The sequence below is a fragment of the Notechis scutatus genome, chromosome 1 (assembly GCF_049901735.1).
Source record: "Notechis scutatus isolate UNSWTSFEM ecotype Mainland chromosome 1, rNotScu1.2, whole genome shotgun sequence".
NCBI lineage: Eukaryota > Metazoa > Chordata > Lepidosauria > Squamata > Elapidae > Notechis > Notechis scutatus.
The window spans coordinates 269,843,276-269,870,874 of NC_142009.1; positions in this window are offsets into that span (position 1 = coordinate 269,843,276).

A 27,599-nucleotide genomic window follows, 5' to 3' on the forward strand; every position below is an offset into this window, starting at 1 on the left:
ATTCTTCAATGCCATCCAAAGTCACTTGTCTGTGAGATACTGTAGGTGGCCATATAAATTTGATGAATGAATGAATGAAAATAAATAAGTAAATTATTGGGATACCTCTACCACCTATAATGTACCATCTATAATCCAAGAAGAAATAAAGGAAAAACAGAAAAACAAAACACAAAATAGTCAGGACATTAAAAAAGGATGCGTCAAAAAAATCCCAACACATTATTCACGTATTATTCCCTCTAGTTCAATACTGATTTATACATTATTACAATTAGTTCCCACCTCTTGCAAAACAGCCTCTCCCAAATTTTACTGTTCTACTAAATCTATTAGCAACTTGTTGACCTGTCTTCTATATGTTATATTAGCGACAAAGTAGTTAGCAGGCAAAACAATGATAGAAAAACAGAACAAAATTAAAGTTTCAAATCTCTCTCTTAGCAAACTTTTATTGTAATCCACTTGTAGAAAATTTACCACGACATCTTAACTATCCCGGATTATCCCAAAAGTTATAAATACCTCTATGAGTGCTTTAAAACAAAGAAAGATTAGGTTGCTACCAGCTGTCCCTGTAGGAACAGCTGAAGGCAGGACAAGAAGCCAGGGATGGAAATTAAACAAGGAGAGAACCAATCCAGAACTAAGGAGAAATTTCCTGACAGAACAATTAATTAGTGGAATGACTTGCCTCCAGAAATTGAGGGTACTCCAAAATGGGAGGTTTTTAAGAAGAGATTGGACAATGATTTTCTGAAATAGTATATGGCTTCCTGTTTGAGCAGGGGGTTAGACTAGAAGACCACCAAGGTCTCTTCCAACTCTGTTATTCTGTTATTTATCATTCATTCATTCATTTGAATTATATATGATTGAGACTCTGCTTGATTCATTCTATTATTTGGACTCAGAAAATATCCTAATTCTAGAGCCAGATTTAGTAAAATTTGGAAAACCATAAGCCAAATGCTCCATTTTAGGCTTTAGTGATTTTGAAGTAGAGGTGGTATTCAGCAGGTTCTGACCAGTCCTGGAGAACCGGTAGTGAAAATTTTGAGTAGTTTAGAGGACTGGCAAATACTACCTCTGACTAGCTCCACCCCCATCTATTCTCTGCCTCCTGAGTCCCAGCTGATAGTCTGGATCTTCTTTTGTTGCTCTGCATTGGAGAACGGAGCTGGAAAGCAGGTTAGTGTGATGGGGAGGGAATGGGATTTTGCAGTAACCTTCCCCTGCCACACCCACCAAGCCACGCCCACAGAACCGGTAGTAAAATTTGAATCCCACCACTGTTTTGAAGCAATCCTTCCATTCATATCACAGTGGGTTACAATTAAAAGTACAATCTATCACTACTTATTGCTCTCACTTACAAATGGAATGAATATACAATAAGGTAAAAGTTTCCCCTGCCCAGTCATTACTGACTCTAGGGGATGGTAAACGGGATCCACCATTTACTGAAATATTTTCATATTGCCCTTCAAGGCGAGGCATCCTCACATTTTGTTTAGAAGAAAAACATTGTTTGAAATATCATAGTCTTTAAGAGCTATTTAAAAAGCACTTAGAGGATAGGAACGAATCAAGCACTGTGTTTTAGTCGTGTCCATCTCTTACCTATTCAAACTATATCTGTTCCATTTCAGTCTATTCCTACAAGAGTGGGAGTTGTTTTATTTTTAAAATACATAATGTGCGTTTATGATACAACACATTCATTGCACCTGCAGTAGCAGATGACTTCAACAACTATTAATAATTCTCTGATGTGTCCCACATGCATGAAAAAATTATGTATATTATGCAGGTTGTCCTTGACTTATCACCACGATTGAGCCCATAAATTCTGTCACTAAGTGAGACATTTGATAAGTGAGTTTTTTTCCATTTTATGACCTTTCTTGCCATGGTTGTTAAGTGAATCCCTGCAGTTGTTAAGTTAGTAACATGGTTGTTAAATGAATCTGGCTTCCCCACGTTCCCCATCACATGACCTTGGGACACTGCAATCCTCATAAACATGAGTCAATTGCCAAATGTTTGGATTTTGATCATATGACCATGGAGATGTTGCAGTGGTCGTAAGTGTGAAAAATGGAAAGTCATTTTTTTCAGATCCATTGTAACCCCAAATGGCCATTAAATGAATTGTTGTAAGTAGAGAATTACCTGTATTTGCTGCATTTTATAGACCAAAAAGCACTTTTAAAATAATTTTTCACCAAAAAGTAGAACATTCGGGCTCATATTCCCAAAGACTGGGTAAATATTGAATTTCAATTCCATGTATTTTCTCCACGTTCCTATAGAGATAAATTGCTGGTTAGGATCTATGATCTATTCTTATGAAACTGTTAACCAATCTAGAACTTCAGAAGTTGCAATGGCATCAGGATCAAGAAGCCAGATAATGCAAGCTTAGACTGAAGAAGCTGGCAAGGAGCACTCTGAGATAAATCAGATTCAGTTTTGAGATTTACAACGTCCATTCTAGGAAACTTAAGATAATCCATCATAGTAATAATATGAGTTTGATCCATCTTATCTCTCAAAATATTCAGCAGGTATTCTTAATGCACCATGATCCCATAATAATGTAAGATTTTCATGGATTAAAACAAATTGAAGAATCAGATTACTTTCTGTGAAATGACTTGCAACGTGCTTTCTAATTATGTAGCTCCACATTTCTCAGTTTTTGACATTGTTATATGGAATCCCAGTGAAATACTAGCTTGCACAAAATACCCAGTTAAGATTTATCAAATTTGCTCAAATGAAAAACGATGTTATAAAAAATTTTTCCCGACCGCACTATATGAGTTGCTTTAGTTATCAGAGAACTGCACCATATGACAAGAGGCCTTTATGATGAAAGATGTCTGATGATGCATATCATGGGAGAAAGAGACACATAATTTTATTGTAGAGACTGAGGGCTTGACTGGAATGGCTTCAAGTCACACAGTGATTTCTTGTGAGGTCTATCAACATTTCCAAGTTCTGACTGAAGCCAGATTCTTCTTTATACCCTTTGAGTACTTGACAACAAAAAGATTTTTATTCCAAGAGCTAGTTTTCTGTATAGTTACAAAATACTGAATTAATAATTCGGATTTTTCCTCGTTATTGTGAGCAGATGCCTTAAAAATCTTCATACATGTAATATTGTCAGTTAGGTTTAATTTGAGGCACCCAAAGTTGCAAAACAATGGCTTTGTTTGGAGGACTAACAACAGAAAGGATCCTAATTTTCTTATCTTAATACCGTGACCAAAGAAACCTTTAAGATCCCTAACCCCTCAATTTTACAAGAAAGTATGCACTTTAAAAGCCTTTAAAAGTTTCTATGCCATATACCTAAATCCTGAAACATACATCATGCACATACAAATACACCCCTGCCCTTCTTTCCTTCAGTCCTGTATGTTTATGAAAATCCGTGCCCCATAAAGGGTGGACCTTTTTGTTTTGTCTTCTTCTGACAAGAGCCATTCCTCTGTTTTCCACCAACAATGTCTTGGGTTAAGAAGCTGGAAGTATATTGATGGTTGTCTCAGTGGAGGAATATATCAAAATATTGCTGATTTGTATCGCTTAGCCACACTAAGGTTATTCAAAGAGCAGCAAATCTCCTGGGGCATAACAGTTGGTCTGTTCTTAACCTCAGACTCTTATCTTTCACAGACAGCTTCCAGTTCCTCCCCTTCCCACAAGCCTCGAGGCAATGCAACCTAATTGAGGCCTGCCCCCACTGGGAACAGACAGAAGGGGTATGGAGTATACAGTGCCTTGCCACACAGAATTAGGTTGGGGGCATAGAATAATGTGGAGCAGAGGGTAGGGGAATAGGCTGGTTTTCTATTGCCCTATGCTGGAGCATGTGAAATGTATATTCATTTCTACTAGATGGGCAAGAATTGCTTTACTTCAGGTTTACAACAGAATCTGAAACTGGTAATTAATTCAAAAAAAGTTGGGTCCTGAAAATCAGCAGAGCAATTTATATAAGAGCACACAACAGATATAAACTAAATGTAAACCACTCCAAACTCGATTGCAGGAAGTATGATTTCAGCAACAGAGAGGTCATTGTCTGGAACTCACGACCTGATTCTGTTGTCACCTGCTCAAACCCCCACTCCTTTACCCTCAAACTAACCTCTGTTGACCTCAGCCCATTCCTAAGAGGTCTGTAAGGGGCGTGCATAAGCACACAATCGTGCCGACCATCCCTGTCCTATTGTTTCCTATTATTAGTTTCTATTTCTTGTATTTATTCTTGTTTCTGTTATATTGTAAGCTTTTGATAAATAAATAAATAAATAAATAAATAAATAAATAAATAAATATTGAAATATTGAAATATTGAAATATTGAAATATTGAAATATTGAAATATTTGAAGAAGGTGAAGTAATACTGGTTTCCATCTAAGCAATTAAGGCCATCAACCTGGAAGTTTAAGCACCACTGGAACAGGAATCGGGCAAAACATAAATATGGACTTCAAAATATACCTTTTCCTAAAATGTAAAGATCATAGTTTCACATTTGGAATTAGCAGATTTTGTTGAAGCATGATTTCTCAGTCCTAGCATATCAATAAATGCAGGCCTAAGCAAACAGCATATGAAAGCCTGTTTTTCAGCATAATCTAATGGCCCAATGAGAAGAAGGCGCAAAGAAAATACAATATTTATAAAGAAACTCACACATGCCTCAGTTCCACTTAAAGCAATGGGATAAACTCACATTTAGGTATCTGGAATCTGTTGACAAAATATCTGTGGCTTGTCTCTCTGTTGATCAGGGAGCTTTGGCTCCCATAAATCCTATAAGGTTTAGTGTTTGTTACAAAACCACCAAAACATAAAAATATATAGCTACCAAAACTACAAACCACACAAGCTTAATACACAAAGAAAAAAATGAAAACTATAAATAAAATAATTCCCTTAATACAATTGCAAAGGCAGAGATCTACCAAATCTTCTGGGATAGAGCACGATTATTTCTTCATTTTGATCCTACTACTGATAAGATCTTCCTGCAAGAAATGACACATTGTGCCACTGATAATGGGAACATTCAGAGCAAGTCCTCTGATGAAAATTTCAATGCACATGTAAATTGTGAGTTTGAAAGACACTCTGGTTTAGTAGCTAAGGTAATGGAGTAGGAGTCGGTAAGGTGAATTTGAATCCTTTTTTATCACATAGGCATAAAACCCAACAAGGTTACCCTGGCCCATTGTTCCCTTTCAGTAGCAATCCAGTTCTTAAATGTTCTCTAGAAAATTCATGGATTTATGCTTAAAGTCATTAGGAGTTGAGAGCAAAAAGAGAGAAAATTCAGAGAATAGAGCATTTCTTTTATGTGTTGTATCTTATTATTATACAACATGCCTAAGTGAGTTTAATAGCTAAGCCAACAGTTGAACCTAAGATTTCATGGGTCTGAGAAACTATTCTATATCAATTTTTGGAAGGAGAAATAGTTATGTTAATTTGTTATAATAAAAGCAAAGATAATATTGTGCCATACTGAACCTACCAAATGTGTAATAGTGTATAATATCTGTTCAAATGGACAGTAGCCAACTCAGCTTTATTCCATAATTTTAAAGACATCCCAAAAATCTGTTATAATGTTGCACCGTTTATTCACTCCTTTTTCTAGAACAAGAACTGCATTTCCCAGCAATTAATTTAGTGATTTGAATGGTAGTGTGGAAAGGAAAAGGACGCCTTGCCCTTTAAGGAAAAGGCAAAACTCTTTCCTTTGTGAATTTAAATTTCCTGGCTGGGAGATTTTATTGCAAAATGATTGGTCAGCTTCATTGGAAGTCAGAATCAGTTTATTAATAGGAAGGCAAGTAAGAAGAAATCCTACAGCATTCCTGGGATTAATCTAATCTTGTGAGTAGAGAAACCCCTTTCTTATACCCTCCAGATCCTTTGATTTGTAAGTGTGAACACTTGAAGTCTTTGTGTGTGTGTGATGAGTTTCTGTCTCTTGAGATTGGGATCTCTTCCTGGGATCTTGGTAGGAGTAATTGTTTTATAGTAGCTGCTTGTTCACTTTGTAGCTGCTTGTTGCATTAGGTTGCAATATCCTGAGTTTCCTGTTACGCCTTTTGGTTTGCTTTTCACAAGTTTTTATAGCTTGCCATCTATTTGATTTCTATGGGAAAGGATCTTAGCTAATTTGTAGGCTTTTTTCTGTATCCCATGCAAAAGTGGGGGCTAATGGAACTGACCCTGCTTGTGTTTTCACCTCTCCCTTCTTTTAGGGGAATTGTCCTTCCCCTTCTGATATTTTAAAATTTCTTTTCTTTTCCTTGGAGAGGGTGAATCGTAACTTCCAACAGTAGGAAAAGACAGCTTTCATACAAGTATGATCTCTCTCTCTTTCTCTTTCTCTCTCTCTCTCTCCCTCTCTCTCTCTCTCTCTCTCTCACACACACACACACACACACCTGTATCCCTTCTAGTAAGTTTGCTCTTTTTCCCGTCCAAGCCTTAAATAGATCCTCTTTGAATAAGCTCATGTAGAAAACATTGGGAGTGACAACATCTGAAAGGCAAATTCAGGTCTTCTACTTTTAGACAAAAAAGAACTCATGAGACAGTGGAGAGAAGACGACCTCATTCTTCTAACACAACTGAGGATGAGAAATTTTACCTCATGATTCAGCAGCTTTGGCCAATTTACAGTAAAAAGGGAGACAAGAGGTGTTTATGTGGGAACCAGAGTTGGAACAGAGTTTTCTTGTACAACTTCCTCTGGCTCTCTGCTGGGTTCTAGCAGGACAATGCAACTGAATAACATCACTCTACAATGAAGAAAGAGGGAAGGAGGAGAATCTGACATTGATGATGGAAAGATCTCTGTCCTTTTCCTAACATATATCTGAAGTCCTTCCTTGGCTAGACTGTTATGGGTGGTGGTCGTTCCTCCTGACAATTCCCATCCTCTTGTTCCATCTCTCCAACATTGACAATGTTTGTTTACTTTACCTAATTGCCTAAGTGTCACAGGAAAGTCTTTGTGAGTAGCTAATGAAGCAACCAGATGACCCAAGCCATAAATTCTATAAATCTCATGATTATGCCTATTATGCTTTGTTCATTTCATGCACACTTGCATTACCCTATATGGTTATTTCAGTAGTGCACTGGTAGAAAGAATTTTTTTTAAAAAAATCAGAACTGTACATAATTAAGACAGTTGGATGTAGGATTCAGCCCATGCTACATAATTTCTGCTCAATCTGCTTTTCTCTTAAATAATATATTAATCTGCCCCATCACCAGTTGAAAGCAAAATTTTATTTATTTGCACAATGCTTGAAATGGCTTGGCACCTCAGTTTTTAATTCCTATTTCCATGATGTTGGAGCACCATTAATCAATCCATCAAGCCATAATTGAAGCAATCTTGTCTTGCTCTTTTTTTAATGGCAAAACATTTGGCACCAACAAAACACAGAAGACAGTGCAGTGATTCAGATATTATATTGGCAGCTTATCCATTACTATACCAAGGCTGGGTTCTGCTAAACACTGCTAGTGACTAAAAGTTCTTAAATGCTCTCTAGAAAACTTCATGGGCTTGTCCCTAAAGTGACTAGGATTCGAGTCTGTTCTATCCAGTGACTATACATGACTGGAATGTGTATTTTTTCATTTATGAGAAGGCCACACAAGAGGTCAGCAGACTGTGTTCATAATTGGATTGGATTGGACTGATGTGGAACAAAAAGGAACCTAACATAGTGCAAGGAACATATTATTTTTCTTCATAAAGTGGACAGATTCAATTTTTGATACATTGGTTGTTTGACTTTTTGATTACATGTCCACTCTATTAGAATAGAAGAATAGAATATAATTCTTTATTGGCCAAGTGTGTATTAACATGTATAGTAACATCTATTATTACAACTATATAAATATACAAGTATTAACATGTATAGTAACATCTGGATATTCTTCATTATTTTCAGTCAATAATGGCTGTTCTCAGGTATCTGCTTATAATGCTTTAGACCATTTGTATGAAATTGAGAGAAGAGGTCTTCAATTACATCATAGAGCCTGTTCTGATTCTATTTTGACTTCACAGGATTATGGAGAACTTTACAGTGTTATCTGGCTTAATGCCTCTGGTAAGCCACCCAAAGTCACTAAAGTGAGACAGGCAGTGTAGAAATTTGATAAATAAATAAATTAAATATATACATAAATTTTGGACCTTCTGCTCTGATATCTCCATTTGGTAAGAGTGGATAAAGAGACGCAGCTCTGTCATTGTGTGTATGTATCTCTGTCTCTTTTGCTCTACACTGCAGGAACCTTATAGGATTTCCGTGAATTTGTAATGGGAAAACATGCCACTACTTTTCCCATACAAAAGTTCAGCTGGGGACTTCCCGCATTGCATCTCTTGGCCTCCTTAAGGATGTCTTGGCTATAAGCACCATTCTCTGCAAGTTCACTTGATTGTGGGCATTAGGAATTTGATGTCACATGTTCAAACCCATCACATGTTGCAATATTTTTTTTAAATGCTTATAAATTGTGGTGTGTGATCTATGATCAGAATTTGTGGTATGCCTTGTATAGTGAAGACAATTTTGGGTTGTTTTATAGTTGTTTGTTCTAACAAGTCCTCTTAATTTGAAATGTTATTATCACAGCATAGTATTTATCATGCAGTGTGAATAAGGCAGTGTCTGTTGTTTTTCATAGGTCTAAAGAAAATCCTCTGTTCTGAAGGGTAGAAATGAATCTGGACACATAATTTACCATGATTACCATTTACTATAACAACACATAATGTACCATTCCCATGAACATCTCATTCTCTTTCTGGCATGTCAGTTCTAACATATCTACAACTGGGTTTACTTTACCTAAATGTACTTTAATGTCTTTTTTTGTTGGTATTTTTCTCAAATGCTGTATTTTTTTAAAAAGTTCAAGTATTTGCTTTTATTCAATTTAATATTTAAAAACCTAGATTTTTCTAATGCCACTTTTAACAAATGATCATGTTCTTCTGTAGTGTCCTATACATCAAATATTTCTTGGTTAGTGCAATGCCCTCCATTGATGGTTGCATAGCAAAATGAAGCAGTTATAACTGTGTTGTATCTATACAATATTAAATGTACATAAGCAAAACATTGTTTTCTTTGTTTGGGGCATGTGGGGATTCATCCAGCTTGAAAAATAACTTTGTGCCTACCAGTTCTGCTGAGAATTCAACTTGTGTTGGGTAGTTATAATACTTTCTGGAAGAATTTCTTTAATTCTTTGGAGTCTAAGCTAATTCTCAGATTTCTACTAATCCAGTGACCTTTATACGTGGAGTAAACCAATTTAAGAGTTTCTTCAGTACAAGTAATTCCTCTTATTTCTACCCTATCGTATTTTACTTATTCATAGCCCATCCAATTGGTCGTGCATGTTTACTAAGAGCAATGCGATAAGATAAATGAAAAGTATCTACATACTTACTTAATCATGGAGATATATTTTCTGACAGTTCTGTATTGATCAAGTCAACATAGCTTTCTGTACCCAGGATATTTCTTCAAGGATATGATTCTGTTAATGTTTCAACAGGATTTGGAGCACATTTATATTTTACCCTACAGATAAGATGGACAGACACATAAATTTCACAATAAGTTCACAGATACACAGTGTGACTATTAGGTACTCAGAATATGACTTTAGAGACATGGTTGATGGGCACTGAGTTGGCCTAGGCTTCAATTCATTTCCACTATGAGACTGACTTGTGTACCAATACATGTAAGTATTTGGGGATCCCTATACTGGATACTGTTTCAAGCAAGACTTCTCACTTATGCTCACTTTGTTAATTGATACTCCCACTACACTGCCTTATTGTGGTAGTGGTGATGGTGTATATATGGGATGTTCTTAGGAGGAATGAGTGAAGTTCTAAGGAGGAATGAGTGGAAGAGCGCATACTCATAACAGCATTACCAAAGTTGACTATCTACCAAGCAATTTTAAGACTTGTGGACTTCACTACTCAGCCAGCAAAGCTGGCTGAGAACAGCATTACCAAAGTTGCCTATCTAAACCAAGCAGGAAATCTGTATTGGGCAGTTACAATAGGAAGGATGGGAAAATGCCGGAAGTAAATGATCATTTTTGCAACAGTGCTGCACAGGAGAAAGCAATCTTATCTTATCATGCTGTCGGATAGCTTTAGGAATACAGGTAGTCCTCAACTTATGACCACAATTGAGGCCAAAATTGAGAAAGAAATTTGTTCAATGAATTTTGTCCCATTTGACGATTTTTCTTGCACAGTTGTTAAGTGAATCCCTGCAGTTAAATTAGTAACATGGTTGTTAAGTGAATCTGGTTTCCCTGTTGACTTTGTTTGTCAGAAGGTCGCAAAAGCTGATCATATATATGACCCTGGGACACTGCAACCATCATAAATGTGAATCAGTTGTCAAGCATCTGAATGTAAATCATGTGACCATGGGGATGCTGCAATGGTCATAAGTGTGAAAAGTCACTTTTTTCAGTGCCGTTCTAATTTCAAATGGTCACTAAGTGAACTGTTGTAAGTCAGTGATGGGATTCTAATTTTTTTACTACCAGTTCTGTGGGCATGGTTGGTGGGCATGGCAGGAGAAGGATACTGTAAAATCTCCAGTCAGAGGTGGGATTTGCCGGTTCTCCGAACTCCTCAAAATTTCCGCTACCAGTTCTCCAGAACTGGTCAGAACCTGCTGAATACCACCTCTATTGTAAGTTGAGGACTACCTGTATAGAATTCTGAAAATATCTCATTGTTTTCATGTAAACTGATATACGTGACAGGAAGATATAGCTGAGGCAGAAAATGTTAAAGATACGGGTGCCAGATCAGCAAAGAAGTGAGACAATGCTGTACCCTCAGTTTTTATTTATTCAACCTATATGCTGAAAATAAGAGTGAGGGGGATTTAACTGGAATAAAATGAGTGTGGTTTCAGTATCGGAGGAAAAAAACATAAATAACTTGCACTATGCTGATGTCACTATTCTGAAAATGCAAATGATCTGAAAGCTCTAGTAGCGAAAGTCAAGGAGTAGAGTGAAAAATTATGCTAACTATAAAGGCCAGACGATTGACAACAGACACAGTAACCAGCAACACAGAACTGGCAATGAAGGCACTGAAGTGATGAATGGTTTCTTCTTTTAGAATTGACTATCGATAATACAAGAACCACAAGTCAGAAACACGCTGTAGACTAGCACTTGGTGGGGTAGCAGCAAAAGTCTTGGAAATCATACCCAGATGCCATGTTCTACCTCAGGGGTCTACAACCTGCGGCTCTGGAGCCACATGAGGCTCTTTCGGCCTTCTGCTGCAGCTCCCTGTCAGCTGATCCCACCACTGGATGCCACCCTCCCCGTCATTCCTCGCTTGGCCTGAGAAGGTAAGGGGGATGGAGGGGGATGGAGACTCACTCCATATTCCAGAGCAGGAGGTGACTGGGTGGAAATGAGTGACCTTGAGTTGGCCATGCCCACCCAGTCACACCGATTGTTAAATTATTGGCTCCCAGTGTTTTCTGTTCTGTGGGAAATGGGTCCAAATGGCTCTCTGAGTGTTTAGGGTTGCAGACCCCTGTTCTATCTATACCTACAGAGATCAGAATTGTGCAGGCAATCATCTTCTCTGTGATATTCTGCAGAGTGTAAGTTGGATTTTGAAGTAGTATGATAGGAGCGTTCACACTTTTTAGTATTGGAGAAAGTACGAATACCATATTTAGCCAAGAAAAAAACACACATGAATCCTAAAACGTATCAATCTAGAGTTCTCTCTTGAGGCCCAAGTGATGAAACTTCAGTTATCATTTGTGGAGACATGATGTCAAGACCCAACTCCTTTGAATATCTATAATTCTGGGAAAGATGGAAGAGAGAAGAAGACAATAATCAGAAGCAAGGTGGATGAGCTTGATCACCATGGAAGATCCGAAGGGCCATCCTGGAGAAGCCTATCTAGTTGCTAGGAGTTGGTACTGAACTTATGGCAAATAATCAATCACAATTTAACAACTCATGCTATGTATAAGGCAGTGGCACAAGAGGTGAACTGACCACACTGAGGCCATCTTAGACTTAACTCTTATTATCTGGAACAAAAGAAATTTAATCTATTGTGAGAAACATACCATTTCTTCCCATTGTATGTGTAGATTCACCTTTGATAAATATCAGCTTCGTCATAAAATGTGGAGTGGGATATGGGACTTGCCATTATTTCTTGCTGTATTGTCAGAGAGAGAAAAATGAATCAATTTGCCTATGTGTGAAACTGCAATGGCCTATACAAAATTCATTGCTTCTTGCTAAATCACACTGTGGTCCCTTAAGTAGGAGTTACTACGTAATTAAAACCAGGTCTTTTGATCTTCCTCATCTTGCACCAAGTGCCAAATGTCATTCATTTTGAATATCAAGACATGAAAAGTAAAAAGAAAAATGTATATATAACTTGGACTAGGAAAATTATGCCCTGGAGATTGCTCCAATCTTTGCTCTAAGTCTTTGGAATGATAAAATTAATGGTGATTATGATGATGGTAATGATAACAGTGACAATGTCATTGAATGAAGGCCAGCTGATCTCATGAAATCATAGCATTTGAAAGCAAGGCCAGACTTTTCCTGCCATATGGATTATTGCAACAGCACCAATACAGCACAATGGTTATGTTCCAAAGGTATTCTGAAATTCGTACATTAAAAAAAAGCATATAGAGAATTCTTCACATTTTCATTCAGCTTTTCCACCTGCTCAGTCTCATCTCTCTGATGTTCAAATGTTTGTCCTTGAAACCACAGAAGAAGTTACCTCTGCTTAGGATGAAAACAGAAATGCTCGAGCAGTTTCATACTCTTACTTCTGAAAGTTGGAGCAAACATTCATAAACAGAAGGCTGCATGTATCAGCAAGAAAGTATATTGCAAAACCAAAAACTTAGGAAGCAAGAATGAGAAAAGAAAGTACAACAGGCTACAGGGGTTTATGCACTTTCGTAGCAACTTTCCCAGGCATATACTGTAGCTGTCAACTAACTCATGATTTCCTTGTGACATTGTAAAAATATAATCCTAGTGGTCCCTTTCCTTTCAACAAAAACAAGGAGCATTGTCGTACTGTAAAGATAAGCAGATAGAAGCAAGGAACCATGAACAAGGAGGAAAAAAAATAAAATGCACTATTAGTGATCTCTCCCAATTTTGTTTTGTAGTGCATTAATTATGTCCCTTAGTTATAAACTCTTTGCTCTTGCATTTGGGTAGACAGATCTTTTCTCAAAAGTTTCCTCGTAAAAAAGTGATTATGAAGTACCTACTCTAAGTCATGATGAACTTTCTGACCCTCTGTCCATTGAAGAATCCTTATCCAAATCTTTTGTTTAGCTCCTCTTTAGGAAAATAGAAAGGATGGTAGTATAATCTTCTGATTCAAAGCACAGAACTATAGAACCTAATAAACTTTGAAGAACAGTGAAACAACGTTAGGTAGGTTCAGTCTTGGATTTGGGAAACATTTAGTCATTCATTCTCATATAAAATTAATTAAGCCAAATGCCCACATATAAAAAAGAGCTTAACTGAAGAAATGGAAATATAGGTAAAATAAGGAAGGCAAAATCACAAAATACTCAGTGAAATCAATACTATCTGCCTAGCTGAACCAGTTCTTAACTAATTCCTTCAAAAACCTCTTAGGATTCAGCATGTGTTTATTACAGAGATAATGACTAGAGAGAGATCAACTTGGACTTCTCTTGGATATTTGTAGGCAATCCCTCCTCCACCACCCAATCTTTCTTCTCTTAAATCCAGGGGTGGGATTCAAAATTTTTAACAACCGGTTCTGTGGGCATGGCTTAGGTGTGGGCATGGCTTGGTGGTCATGTGACTGGGTAGACGTGGCTTGGTGGTCATGTTATTGGCTGGATGCGGCCAACTCAATATCACTCACATCGAGGCACGCATCTCCTCGACTGGCCTCTCATGACTGTGGGGATGCTGCAACAATCGTAAGTGTGAAAAATGGTCATAAGTCACTTTTTTCAGTGCCATTGTAACTTTGAATGGTCACTCCACACAAGCAAAGTACCAGCAAAGGAGGGGGAAAAACTCCAGAGATGTTCCTGAGACAGGAAGTCTAGTCCTGCCAAGAATGTAATAAAGGTTAATGGAGAGGCAGTTTCTGTAAGCAACACCAGAATGTTTCTGTCAGCCTTCAAGATCTTCTTCCTTTGCTTTGCTTCTTTCTGGCTGTCATGAGTAACAGGGGGTGGAAGGGGGAAAAGTATGGGAAGTGAGCTGGAGGTGTTACTAACTAATATTGTATAAACTGGGGAGGGTTTCTGTTTCTTGCTTAGCTTTCTCTTCTCTGCGCAACTGCAAACCTTTATCTGAGCAAGCCAAGGTCAACTAATCATCACCACCTGAAGATGTCCACATGATGAGGTTCACAACTTTTAATTGGAAGACCGTTTGAACTATTGGGGGTGGGAACATTCCAATCCCTTGATACATGTGATGTACGTGCCTATTTCCTCAGATTCAGAATTCTCTTGTTGCTACCACTTGACTTCCAGTAAAAGATATCTTTTCTCTAATTACAAGAGTCTAAGTATTTCTTTCTTGGATTTTGAAAGGAGCACCAGCTGACATTTTCCTTCCTGCCTTCCTTACAGGATTAGGCCAGTAATTTCTTCTAACAACCGGTTCTCCGATTTGCTTAGAATGTTAACAACTGGTTCTAGCGAATAGGTGCAAACTGGTAGAATCCCACCCCTGCTTAAATCCTTTTTTCTTAGTTTCATAGAAAGTAGGGGACACGTGAAAATCCATCACTTTGGGAGAATGACTGTTGCCTTAGCCAATCAAGAACAATGTTCCATCTATGATGTCCTGCATCTAGCCATCATATCAGAAATTATATATGGGCTAAACTCACCTTCCTTCATGTCCATTGGTGGAATTAAAAAGGTACAGTCTGATTTTCATCAGCTACTTTTGTATAAATGAAATTGCATGGAAAACATTATTTTGGAAATCGAAAACAAAACTCCATCTGTTAAGACCATCAGCAAGGGGTTACTTTATCAGATGCTTTGGGCAGGGATCCCCAACCTTTTCGGCGCCGCGGCCCGGTTCCGGCGTCAGCTGGGCGCCGCGGCCCAGTTCCGGCGTCAGCTGGCGCCGCCATCTTTTTGACGAAAAATCACTTCCGGTGACGTCATCGGAAGTGATTTTTCGTCAAAATGGCGGCGCAGCGCTCGGTGAGCTTTTTCAGGTAGAAATGGCTTTCTACCCGGAAAAGCTCACCGAAGCGCTGGCGCCGCCATCTTTTTGACGAAAAATTGCTTTTTTACCAAAAAGATGGCGGCGCCAGCAACCAGCGGCCCGGTAAGGCTTGTTCCGCGACCGGTACGGTCCTGCGACGGCGGTTGGGGACCCCTGCTTTAGGGCACATTGTTATTCTACGTATTTGTGACAGCATTTGTCTGGTGGTTGCAAAAATAAATTTGGTGAGGAAATACATGAGGGGAATGTAAAACACATAAATAAATAAGTAAATAAGTGAGCAAATAAATAAAATCTCAAGTTAGGAGGTTCCCAGGTGCCTTCATATTGTGTTGTGGCCCACCAGCGGCCAGCAGAGCTGGCGGCAGATTCAAACAGTGAGGAGGTTAGGGAGAAACATGGGCCAGTCCTGGAGTCTAGGGAAGGCTCTGATGAGTGCTCTGCATCAGAGGCAGAGATGGGGCCAGGGCCATCTGACAGTTATCAGCTGCCTTTGGAATCGGACATCAGTGAGGCAGAAGAACAGCTGGAGCCTGTTCCCAGTATGCACATGTGCAGAGCTGCCAGAAGAAGGGAACAGCTAAGGAACAAGGGTTAACTTGAGAGTAAAGTCACAGGTGAACGGTGAATGTCCCCTCCCATAAGGAATAAAAGAGCAGTGAAAGGGGAGTGGGGTTTTGCAGGAGATAATTAATTCATTTAGGTGAAGATCTGTTCCTGCATTCTTGCTAATTATTGCCTGCTACAGTGTGGCATCTGAAAGCTATTGGCCTGGCAACTATCCAAAACCTGATAAAGAGCTGTCATGGTAGAATATCTTGAAAGACTGTTGGCTAGGACTTTGCTGAAGAGGAATTCACTGTAAACTAAATAAAAGGGGTTTATCGGGACGAGGAGTCGGCTTTGTGCTGTTGGGGAAGCCTAGAACACATTGCCAAGACAAAATGTTGGCAACATTGCAGCACAACACTTTTTCCGCATGCAATAACTAAGTCCTGCATATGAATTAGTAGTCGTCGTAAAAATAGTATTATGATCATTGTAATACAATAATTGCATATTGCTGCTATAGCATCTTTGGGGATTTGGAGGAGGTTAAGCTGCAAGATGAAGATATTGATTCTCTATGGGAAATAGGTAAGGAATGCAAGAGCTGCAAAGGGAGTTGAGGCAAGAGTTTTGGCCAATGTGAAAATGACCATTGATTAAGTTGGGCTATATTTATAAAAATATAGAACTCAGGGCCTAGGCCGCTTTCAAAGACAGATTCGGAACCATTAATGAAAGTACATTGAATATCCTGCTAAACCAGGTCTGTCAAACTCCCAGCCTGGGCCGGATGCATCACGCGCTGGCCACGCCCACACCTGGTTTAGCGAAGGGGGGTGGAAATCCCGATTCGTCACATGGTGCCGCCATGACAATGTGAGCTTGACAACCCCTGTGCTAAACCAATTGTGGATCCTACCAATGGTGTCCAACAACATGTGTGTGCTTCTCATCACAGCTGTGATGGAGAAAATGAAGAACATCAGCTTAAAAATCATGCGTGTGACGGTAAACCATTTTTCTGAATCAGGTTGTTTTTTTCCTCTTTGTTTTGTGAATAGTAAAGATGAAATGTCTGACATAATGTCTTTCTGCTCAATATTTTCCTGTTGTCAACAAGAAATGAAACTAAAGAATGAGGAATCTGAACTACTACTTTCAGTGGCTCACTATGTATAGCCAGAATTCCAACCAGCTCTCTGTTCCAGGCTGTTCAGATCGTATCAATACCAAAATAAATGGTCTCCCTCATCACTTTGATTATGTTACTCTCACCCTTCCAGAAGTCTCCAGGTTGGCTTCTTATTTGGTTTCAAATCTCTGTTTAAAGATGTGCTCCCCAACTTGTAGCTGATATAACTAGATTTCCTTGATTCATAATCAGGTCGGCTTTTCTTTTAAAGTTGCACAGAACAACTTGCCATTCTTCTTCTTATTCATGGAATAAAATCTCTTCTACTCTGTTTCTTTTCCTGCTTTTAATCTTTCTCTTCGACCAGAAGGAGGCAGCTGCAAGGCTGCTTGATTTTCTTTTTAATTAAAAAAAATCCTTTTAAAAAATAACCATTAAATGGGAAGGAGGTAGCTTGTTGTAACATAGGCACAAACACGGTCGTTATTTTGAAGGATGTCTTCAGCTCCCAAATAAATTAGTTATCTTTAGAAAGTAAAAAAATGAGGGTGAATAGGTGTGGAGGGACCTCAGAATTCTGGAGTATGCCCTTTGCCCATAAAGAAGTTAAGGTAACTTGATGATAAACAGAATCAAATAAGAATCAACAACTTGCCTTCTAGGTAAAGGTTGTTTTATACCAGAGGTCTCCAAACAACTTTAAGACTTGGGAAGAGCATGAATCACATCCTCCTAAATTCCAAACCTCATTTGTCTTATCTGATGGCAGTTTTAATTTTGTTTTGTTTTCCATTGCACCTATTTTTTTAAGACACTTTTTTTACTTAGGATATTTAAATATTTTCTGTCTAATTGCAATCAGAATGCTAATACGAATGAATATACCAGGCACATTAATTTTTTCCTGGACGGCCAGTGTAATGACACCATTTGAGTCACTTATATTCAAGCAGCTGTTAGGCCTATTTTTTTGCTTTCCTTTCCATAAGATGTTTCTTATTCATTGCAGATCATTGCTATGATTGCTGTCACCCTTTCATAGTTATAAGAATAGTTTTTAGGTTATGAAACAAACCAAAAAAAAGGTTAATTAAGCTTGTGTAACTATGAGATCAAGGGTTAGGGTCAGGGTTAGAATTTAGTTGTGTCTAACTTTGCTGTCATTAGTATCTGTAGAACTGGGGCACAATTCATGTTTATTATGTGTGGGATTATATTATATTTATTTCACTTCTTGTACTGATAAAGCAGCAAACCTTAATTTACACAGAATCTTTCTTTGAGCAACATCCCTTCCCATTTGGAAAAAAAAATCTGTGCAATTTATGAGATGTTCTTGTCTATCAACACAACTGATTACAATCTGAGCTATTTAAAAAAAAATTCCCATCTATCCAGATGTACTTTTATTGAATTCAATGAAATGGGAGTTAAGGAAATTATTTATTGCTCTGTCAGCATTGTTTAAAGGAACCTCTTAAAGGTAAAAGAGAAAAAGTATGCTGCCCTTCAAGGGTATCTGGAAGCTTCCATTGGTACCCAGTGCAATGGTGCGGGCACTCCTAGAACAATCCATGTTACACCTCTGCTCTGAAAACTTCATTGGTTGCCTGTTTGCTTCTGGGTCCAATTCAAAATTCTGGGTTTAATCTTTACAGCCCTTCATGGCAAGGGACCAGGCTATCTGAGAGGCTATTTGCCTTTCCCCATCACATCATCTTAACCCATTAGATCTGGCAGAGAAGGCAAAGTGTGGGTATCATCAGCTAGGGATCTACATTTGGTGGATCCCATGAGATATACCTTCTTTGCCACAGTGCCCACATTATGGAATTTTCCTCCACCTAAAAGTAGATTAGTTCTACTCCTTTTGATATTCCAGAAGCCCCTCAAGACATGATTATGGATCTCAGAAAACTGGAGGTGTGTTTAGATGGCTCCATTGTTGAAGTGGCCGTTCTTACTGTCTTCACCTATATTTTGAATATTTGCTTTTCATGAAATGTATTTATGTAGAAGTTTATATTTTTTTGTATTTTTTATGTTTACATCTGTTGTTTTTATCTGATTGTTGTGTGGCAAGAGTTGCTTTTGGTGAGATGAGCAGCTATATAAAGGATTAATAAACAAATAAATAAAATACACAACCTGTCAGACAAATCACATGGGACTTTTTCAGTGTAGTGAGAGACTGTAAGAGGTGACTTTCCAGGGTGGAATCTTTAGGGCTTCCTTTCCCAATTTGGTCTTTTCTCAATAATTTGAGATTACAGATTTCAAAATTCCCAGTCTGTATCTTGTCTCTGAATTCTAAGAGTTGTAGTGCCAACTTATTTGGAGGGCACCAGGTTGAGAAGGACAAAGTTAAGATTTTGTATACTTTAGACTGGGTTGACACATGGTCATGTTTTGAGACTGGTTTAATGTATTGAATGAATAAAAGCCTATGTATGTATGTATGTATGTATGTATGTATGTATGTATGTACGTATGTATGTTTTCTTAAGTTTTTGCGGGTACTTACATGTATGGTATTCAGCTTTGTTCGGGTATTTTCCCACATCATTATAGTTGTGCTTTTAAAGTTGTAGCAACATTTTGGCAGAATCTCATCTGCCATCATCAGGCTTCTGTATTGTGTTCGTTTATATTGTGTTAAAAAAAAAAAAATATATATATATATATATATATGCTATAGTATCATACTTTCGCATGAACCAACACTGAATACTGATCTTTTATTGAAGTTTAAATCCCAAGAATAGTCTGATAATGAGATAATTATAGATAATTCGGATCAAATCCCCACTCACTGACCACAGAGCAAAGTTGGGCATCCAAACACCATTCTTTCCACAATATTAAGCTGACAGAGGTGGAAACAATAATTGTCCCCCAGTGACAAAATATTGTCACCCAATTGCTAGGAAATGAATGTTTTCCTCCATGCAACACAAGAGCTCATCTGGAGCTACCCCAACAAGGGACTTAATTTTCCATTATAAGAGTGTCATTGCTCTTCTTAACATTCCTTAGATGGCAACAGGAATTTAGGCATCTACTGGATGCAATGCCGAACGATCAAGAGTTAATGCGCTGACAGAAGCCTTGAGGTTTACATCTGAAAACCAAATATAAAAATAATATGATGAGTAAGACTAAAATTCCCTAGTTTGAGTTCCAAGGGACAAGCTCTCTCTCCCACCCCCTTCCGATAGAGACTTCTCCTTTTCTGCTGGGCCTTGCAGAACTGCAGCCTGGGATGAGTCAAAGCAGCACAGCGCAGCCCACTCTCTTGCAGGGTGCCTCCACCAGATGTGCTCCTAACAGCTCACTGTTGCCTCAGAGGGCTAGAAGAGGCATAACATAGGCCAGCACCACCAGAATATCTGTCTGTCTCTGAATTTGATCAGAACACCAAAGCATTTTTTTAAAATTGCCTGGGAAAAGGAGAGAACAAGGAACAGATAACGGGAGGTCATGGCTTATACAGGTAGTCCTTGACTTGTGACCACAACTGAGCCCAAAATTTGTGCTGTTAAGCAAGACATTTGTTAAATGAATTTAGCTCTATGTTATGACTTTTCTTGCCACTTTTGTTAAGTGAATCACCAGTTGCCAAGTGTCTGAATTCTGGTCATGTGACCATGAGGATGGCACAGCGGTCGTAAGTGTGAAAAAGGGTCGTAAGTCACTTTTTCCAGGGCTGTTGTAACTTTGAACGGTCGCTAAATGAACTGTGGTTAAGTCGAGGATTACCTCTACAACTAGATGCACCACATATTTGTGTGAAAGGAATCATTATATTGGCAGTTTCTATGTTGTGGTGCTTTTCCCGTATTTGTCTTCTCCAGAGTAACTATGCCCTGAGTTGACATTTTCAGTGCTGTTCAGCATAATCCCAAATTCCTTCAGATCCCTTGCAAATGCTGTTTCCTTCAAAGGATGCTATGCCAATTTTGCTACTGAGAAAAATCCCCACTTTTCTTCCAATTCTCATCTATTTTTATCTCCCTGTCCTTAATGAAGCTGCATGTATTTTCCCACAGTGATTCCATTCTGGGAAACACCTAATATACACATCATAAAATTCACATGTAATTTGCATAAATGGGTCTGCCCCTACAAATTACAACATTAGAATTTATCAAACTTCTTCCATTTCCGCACTGCCATTCCTTTTAACTATGACATTGCTTTTTCAATCAGCATTAGGAATCGGTTGTTTACTTTTATTTATCCCAGCTAAAAAAGTAAAAAAAGTGAATCAATCAAAATTCCACAGACTGAAACCACCATTCTGGGGGGGAAAAAACCTCAATAAAAATGGGAAATTTTATTATGAATACTGACATTTTATAGGTTTCCTGGCAAATGATTACCTTGTTGAGTACCATAAAGAAATAGTAATTTTCTTTAGAAGACACATTCTTTCCAAGAAGTTGATCACTCCAGAAATGTATTAAATCGTGTGAATATTCTGTGTATTACCCACTAACACATGTTCTGGCAATTCCAACCCTAAGGAAAATACCTTTTGAGTGCCACACTACTTTAAATCAAATTCAAGAAAGCATATGAGAAAATTTATGTTTGCATTTTATAGTACAGATCATAAACTGGAAGATATTGTAGTGGTCATTTGGTCCAATCCCCTGCAGGTAAAGATTCCATTACACTACAACTTCTGTGACAGATGTTCAGATGGTCTCAATTTAAACTGCCCTGAATAAGGACTGGACTATCTCAAATTGCATCCTTTTCCACTGGATGATGACTTATACAGGCAGAACTTCCTGCTAATGTTTAGTTTGAATCTTAAATCCTTCTAATTTAAGCCACTCTTTTTGGTCTTGCCCTTTAAGGCAATAAGAATAAGTCTACCCCTCCTTTTTCTGTGAGACAATCCTTCAGAAATCCTAAAATCCTAGAACTGTGGCATTGGAGTGGACTGCAAGGTTCATCTGGCCCTACACATCTATAATGTGTGGAAAAATAAATTAAACCATCCACGAGAAGGTGTCTGTTCAGACTGTTCTTAAAAGTCTCCAGAGATGGAGAAACCATAATCTTCATAGGAAGACTATTCCACCTATGTTCCATTGAACAGATCTTACTCTTAGATATTACGCTGACCACCAGGAAGCACTATGTGATCAATAGGGGAATCTAGGTAGTTGTAAATGTATATCATTATTTCTGGGCCTAGTTTCTATGAAAATGGGGAAAAGGTTTCTTACCATTTTTTCTTATGACTTCTTTTATATACGTGAACACTGATTAACACATTTCTCTCTGTTTTGTTTTGTTTTTGATTCCAGACTGAGCAGACTTCACCCTGTCCACCCAGGACAAGTTGTAATTCTCTGGACCATCTTTTTTGCTCCACACCTGTTCCAACCTGTCAATATACTTCTAGAAATGTGATCCTCAATTAGTGCAGAAGAGAATAAGGACTCCATGCAACATTGCTAGAGGGCTTCTTTTCATGCAGCCCAGAACTGTGTTAGCCTTTTTACCGCTGTCTTACATTGTTGAATCATATTCAGCTTATTGTCAGTGTTTCTGAGTCATGAATCCCCCATCTTGTACTTGCTCTCTACATTTTTAATGCAATATCTGACAGAAATATAACACCTCATATTACTCCCCTTTCAACTCAGTCTTTCAAATTAGATTAGATTATAATCTTATTCTGTAATGTTGAGTGTTGTCCAGGTCTCCTTTTTTGTTTCATTTGCAAATTAGCTAACTAGTCTACCAATCTCATTATCTTGGTCATTAATAAAAATGAAGAATATGGGCCTCTAGGCAGACTCCAATACTTTCATCAGAATTTCAGTGTTCTAATTCCTGGATTTCTGTGCAAGTGTATTTTACATTTACATTTGGATCCTTTCTCTTGGATATGCTTTAATTACAAGTAACATCCCATCAAGTTTCAATAATGCCTAACATATCTTATTTGTATTCTTAAGATCTCTAGCTCTCCGTGGATGGCAAATATAGTCTGTACATTATAGAAACACCTGAGGCTTTGAGTACCACCTACTGGCATAATTGAGAAGCTGTGAGTCCCAATTCCTCCTCCTGCTCCTTCCTTTCTTAGCTCCACTCCTTGGCTGGGTATTCAGTTCTGGACTTTTGCATCATCCATTTCTTGTTCTTGGTTAAGACCTTCCTGATAAGGTTGATGAGGCATCTAGCAAATACTTCCCTCCCCATTTTTGTAAGATATAACATGTCTCTTCTAAGGAATCTTTGTGAAAGTAGAACAATCCATTATCAGATAATCCAGTTGTTGGTTTCTAAGATCCTATTTTCTGCTTCTTTGGATCTGCCATAGTAAATTTAACTTACTAAGAAATCCAACAACTGATACATCTCCCAGTGGCCATGTTACGTAGCTGGAGGTTAGCCCTGATCAGTGGGAATTTATAAGATGGGAAAACATACAACGGAAGCAGAAAACAAACAAGATTAATACAGCTACCCTTCATTCACTCCTGTGTATTCTTAACTTCACGAATACTTTTTTCTTGACTGGTGAGTGCAGAAGGTTTGTACATCCTAATAGCTTCCAGCAATACTATGATCCTACTGGTAATTACTAATTTCTACCCAGGACTTCCTCCTTCCCTTTTTCTCTTTAGCTTTGTGGGAGTCTTCTAAACCAGTGGCCCCCAACCTTTTTTGTGCCACGGCCCGGTACCGGCATCACAAAATGATCCGCGGCCCGGTACCGGCATCAGCACGCATGACAAGGCAAGGCGAGCCGAGCAACTGGCCAGCCAGCCGTCCCCCACTTCTCCCCGCCACCTTCAACTCCTCCTTTGTACCTTTTTTGTGCTTTTTTGTGCTTTCTTAATTTCCTCCGCCATTGGGACGGCTCTTCGTTCGAAGCCGCCCTCCCCCCTTCGATGAAACTAAGGCGCGAGGATTCCTTCAGGACCCAAACACCGCTTTCCAACTGGAAAAGCTCACCCGGAAGCACTTTCTCATCGAAACAAGATGGCGGCGCCCAGCAAACCGGCGGCCCGGTAGAAAATGATCCATGGACCGGTACCGGTCCGGGGCCCGGTGGTTGGGGACCCCTGTTCTAAACAAACAATATAATAACAAATCCTCTGCACTACAAACAAGTGTTCACAGCCTGCAGCTGATACTTCAGGCTTGTTGAATCTTCTGAAACATAAAGCATTCCACTTGAAGGGGGAAAGGGACCATCTCAAATGGAACTACCCCCAAGGACTCTTTACCAAAGTGTTCCTATCTCAGATGAGTTCTCCCTTCCCCAAATATATTCAGCAAGGAAGCCAACACCGGGAGGTGGGGAGTGGGGAAATGATTGCTTAATTAATCCAAAACTAGCAGTTTACAATGAGTCCCTGGCCTCTTATATCCAGGGAATCAAGAGTAAGAGTCACAAAGTTACATAGGTCTTAAAATGAATATTAAACAGAGACCATTTAATTATTCTCTAGCGGAGGCTCATAATTCTAGAAATGAAATTGCTTTAAAACTACGTAATAAGAATCAAGTTAACCACAAAGGGAAACCTTGGATATCCTTCATGGTGTGAAATTACTACATTTTTTAGAAGAAATACCGTAGATCAGGGGTCCCCAACCACCGGTCTGCGGACTGGTATCGGTCCGTGGAACAAGTCCTACCGGGCCGCTGGTTTGCTGGCGCCATCTTTTTGATGAAAAAGTGCTTCCGGTGAGCTTTTCCGGTAGAAAGCTCACCGGAAGCACTTTTCATCAAAAGAAGATGGCGCGCAGCGCTCCGCTGAGCTTTTCCGGGTAGAAAGCCATTTCTACCCAGAAAAGCTCACCGAAGCGCTGGCCATCTTTTGATGAAAAAGTGCTTCCGGCTAGGTCACCGGAAGCACTTTTTCATCAAAAAAGGATGGCGGCGCCCAGCTAATGCTGGTACCGGGCCGCGCCATAAAAAAGGTTGGGGATACCGGGCATAAGAAAGGTTGGGGATCACTGCCGTAGATTATATGCATGTCTGTGTGAGAGGGGGGGAAGAGGGGGAGAGGGAAGAGGAGTGGGAGAGAGAGAAGAAGGGGGAAGAGCAGAGAGAGGATGCTAATTGATATTTTAACAATCTGAGCCAGAATTTACAACAGGGATGAAAATTGCAACATAAATTCTTGAATTTTCAAAGCATGAACTCTACAATCAATTACTCATTACCAGGCACAGATTGTCATAATAATAAAAATTTTATGTTACAATTAATTGAAAGAGTTCAAAGGTACAAGAAGGCTAACAAGAAGGAAGGAAGGAAGGAATTTACATTTGTACAGGCAAGCATAAACATCATTACAAAATTGTTTCAACTTGAATTCTTATTCAAAATCACCATGAGGTCATATTCTTCCTCATATTTTTGCCTAGGGCAGAATTTTCCCTGTTTTTTTTTGGTGTACATTTATTTATCCCTCCTGAAGCATTTCAACTCTTCTGTCCAGGGACCTCTTTGTCTTGCCAGAGGCATCTCAGTGTAGCAATCTCTCAAGTTCCTTCACTTTCTCTTCCAATAAGGAAAGAAGTTTGTATTTGCAACAGGCGCAACAGATACAACATGGTCCTTTCAGATAGAAAGACAGTCACTGTAGACACTGCAGGTGAACGATCCTACAGTATTTTCTTCCATTCCATCTTGTCCAATTCTTGGAGATTGCCTGGACAAGTCCCTGCAGTTTTTTTGCCAAGGTTTTTCAGAACCTCCTTTGCCATTGTCTTCCTCCTATAGCTGAGAAAATGTGGCTGGCTGGCTTTGTGCCTAAATCAGGACTAGAACTAATGGCCTCCCTGTTTCTAGTTTGATGACATCACTGGAACTATTTCGGGATAATTTCTAACCCATGCTTACACAGATAGCCTTATACTTGATTATTCTAACTAAAAGGGTGGAGCTGAGCACTGATGGCATCCTCACTTCATGGTTTTGCAAAAGTGAATTCACAATAAAATAAAATGAATAAAATTTTTCAAGAAGTTTACCAAGTGATCAGCGCTCAAACATCAGTAGACGTAATGAAATTGCATATCAGTCCTTGCTACAATTATGGTAAATGTTGTATTTTAACAGGCCAAGGGTCTTAATTCTTAATGAGACTATTCTCATAATATTGGAGAATTAGTTGAATACTAATTGTAGTCTATCAATAAGTTGGCAAAATAATTAAGGATCGATTTCCACTCATTTCATCCCAACATGTTGAATGCAGGATCCCATGAGTGATTTATAACAACATCTAACATCATCCAGCTATTAAGTACAGTAAAGTCATTGTTATTTCAGCACAATGCTGAATGACGCTAGAACAGGGGTCCCCAACCACCGGGCCCCGGACCGGTACCGGTCCGTGGATCATTTTCTACTGGGCCGCCGGTTTGCTGGGCGCCGCCATCTTGTTTCGACAAGAAAGTGCTTCCGGGTGAGCTTTTCCAGTTGGAAAGCGGCGTTTGGGTCCTGAAGGAATCCTCGCGCCTTAGTTTCATCGAAGGGGGGGGCGGCTTCGAACGAAGAGCTGTCCCGATGGCGGAGGAGATTAAGAAAGCACAAAAAAGGTACAAAGGAGGAGTTGAAGGTGGCGGGGAGAAGCGGGGGACGGCTGGCTGGCCGGTCGCTCGGCTCGCCTTGCCTTGTCATGCGTGCTGATGCCGGTACCGGGCCGCGGATCATTTTGTGATGCCGGTACCGGGCCGTGGCACAAAAAAGGTTGGGGGCCACTGCGCTAGAAGACTCTGCAATGGGGATCCTGCCAAAATCTGCACAGAGCAGATCATCTAACACTACTCCCCAACATGGGCTCCCAGTGCTATTTCTTCCACAACACCCTCCCCCCCTTTTTTTCTTGCACTACTTTTCTAATCCAATGGCATAATAATGCTTATCAGCTGGAATAAGTTGTACAATTTGTTTTGGGATCTCTTATCTTTAGACTCCAAACCTAAATGAGAGTGACATGTAGGCAGGAAATCTAAGCTAGTGAGATTTTGAGCTATTTTCATTGGGCACCTTATATATAGCCCTCTCTAAGCAGTTTACAGAGTCAGCCTATTGGGTCCTCATTTTACTGATCTCAGAAGGACGGAAGCCTGAGTCAACCTTGAGCTGGTGAGAATCGAACTCCTGGCAGTCAGGAGAATTAGCCTGCATTACCACATTCTAACCACTGCAACACCATGGCTCACAACCCTATAAAATTACAGATTACAGATTAACAGAGTTGGAAGAGACCTTGTAGGTCATCTAGTCCAACCCCCCACCCAAGCAGGAGACCCTATACTATTTCTGACAAATTACTTATACTGTGAATAAGGATACAATCTTTATTTTTTAAAACTGACATTCTTATATGCAGGTGTGTATGCAGATCTCAATCTTTAAAAAACAAGAGCCATCTGAACTAGAAGTGTGTTTCCTACTTACAGAACTGTATATCTCCCTGTGCTTAAATTAAAAGGCCAAATTATATGTGACTTTCCACCTTCTTTCCTTTTC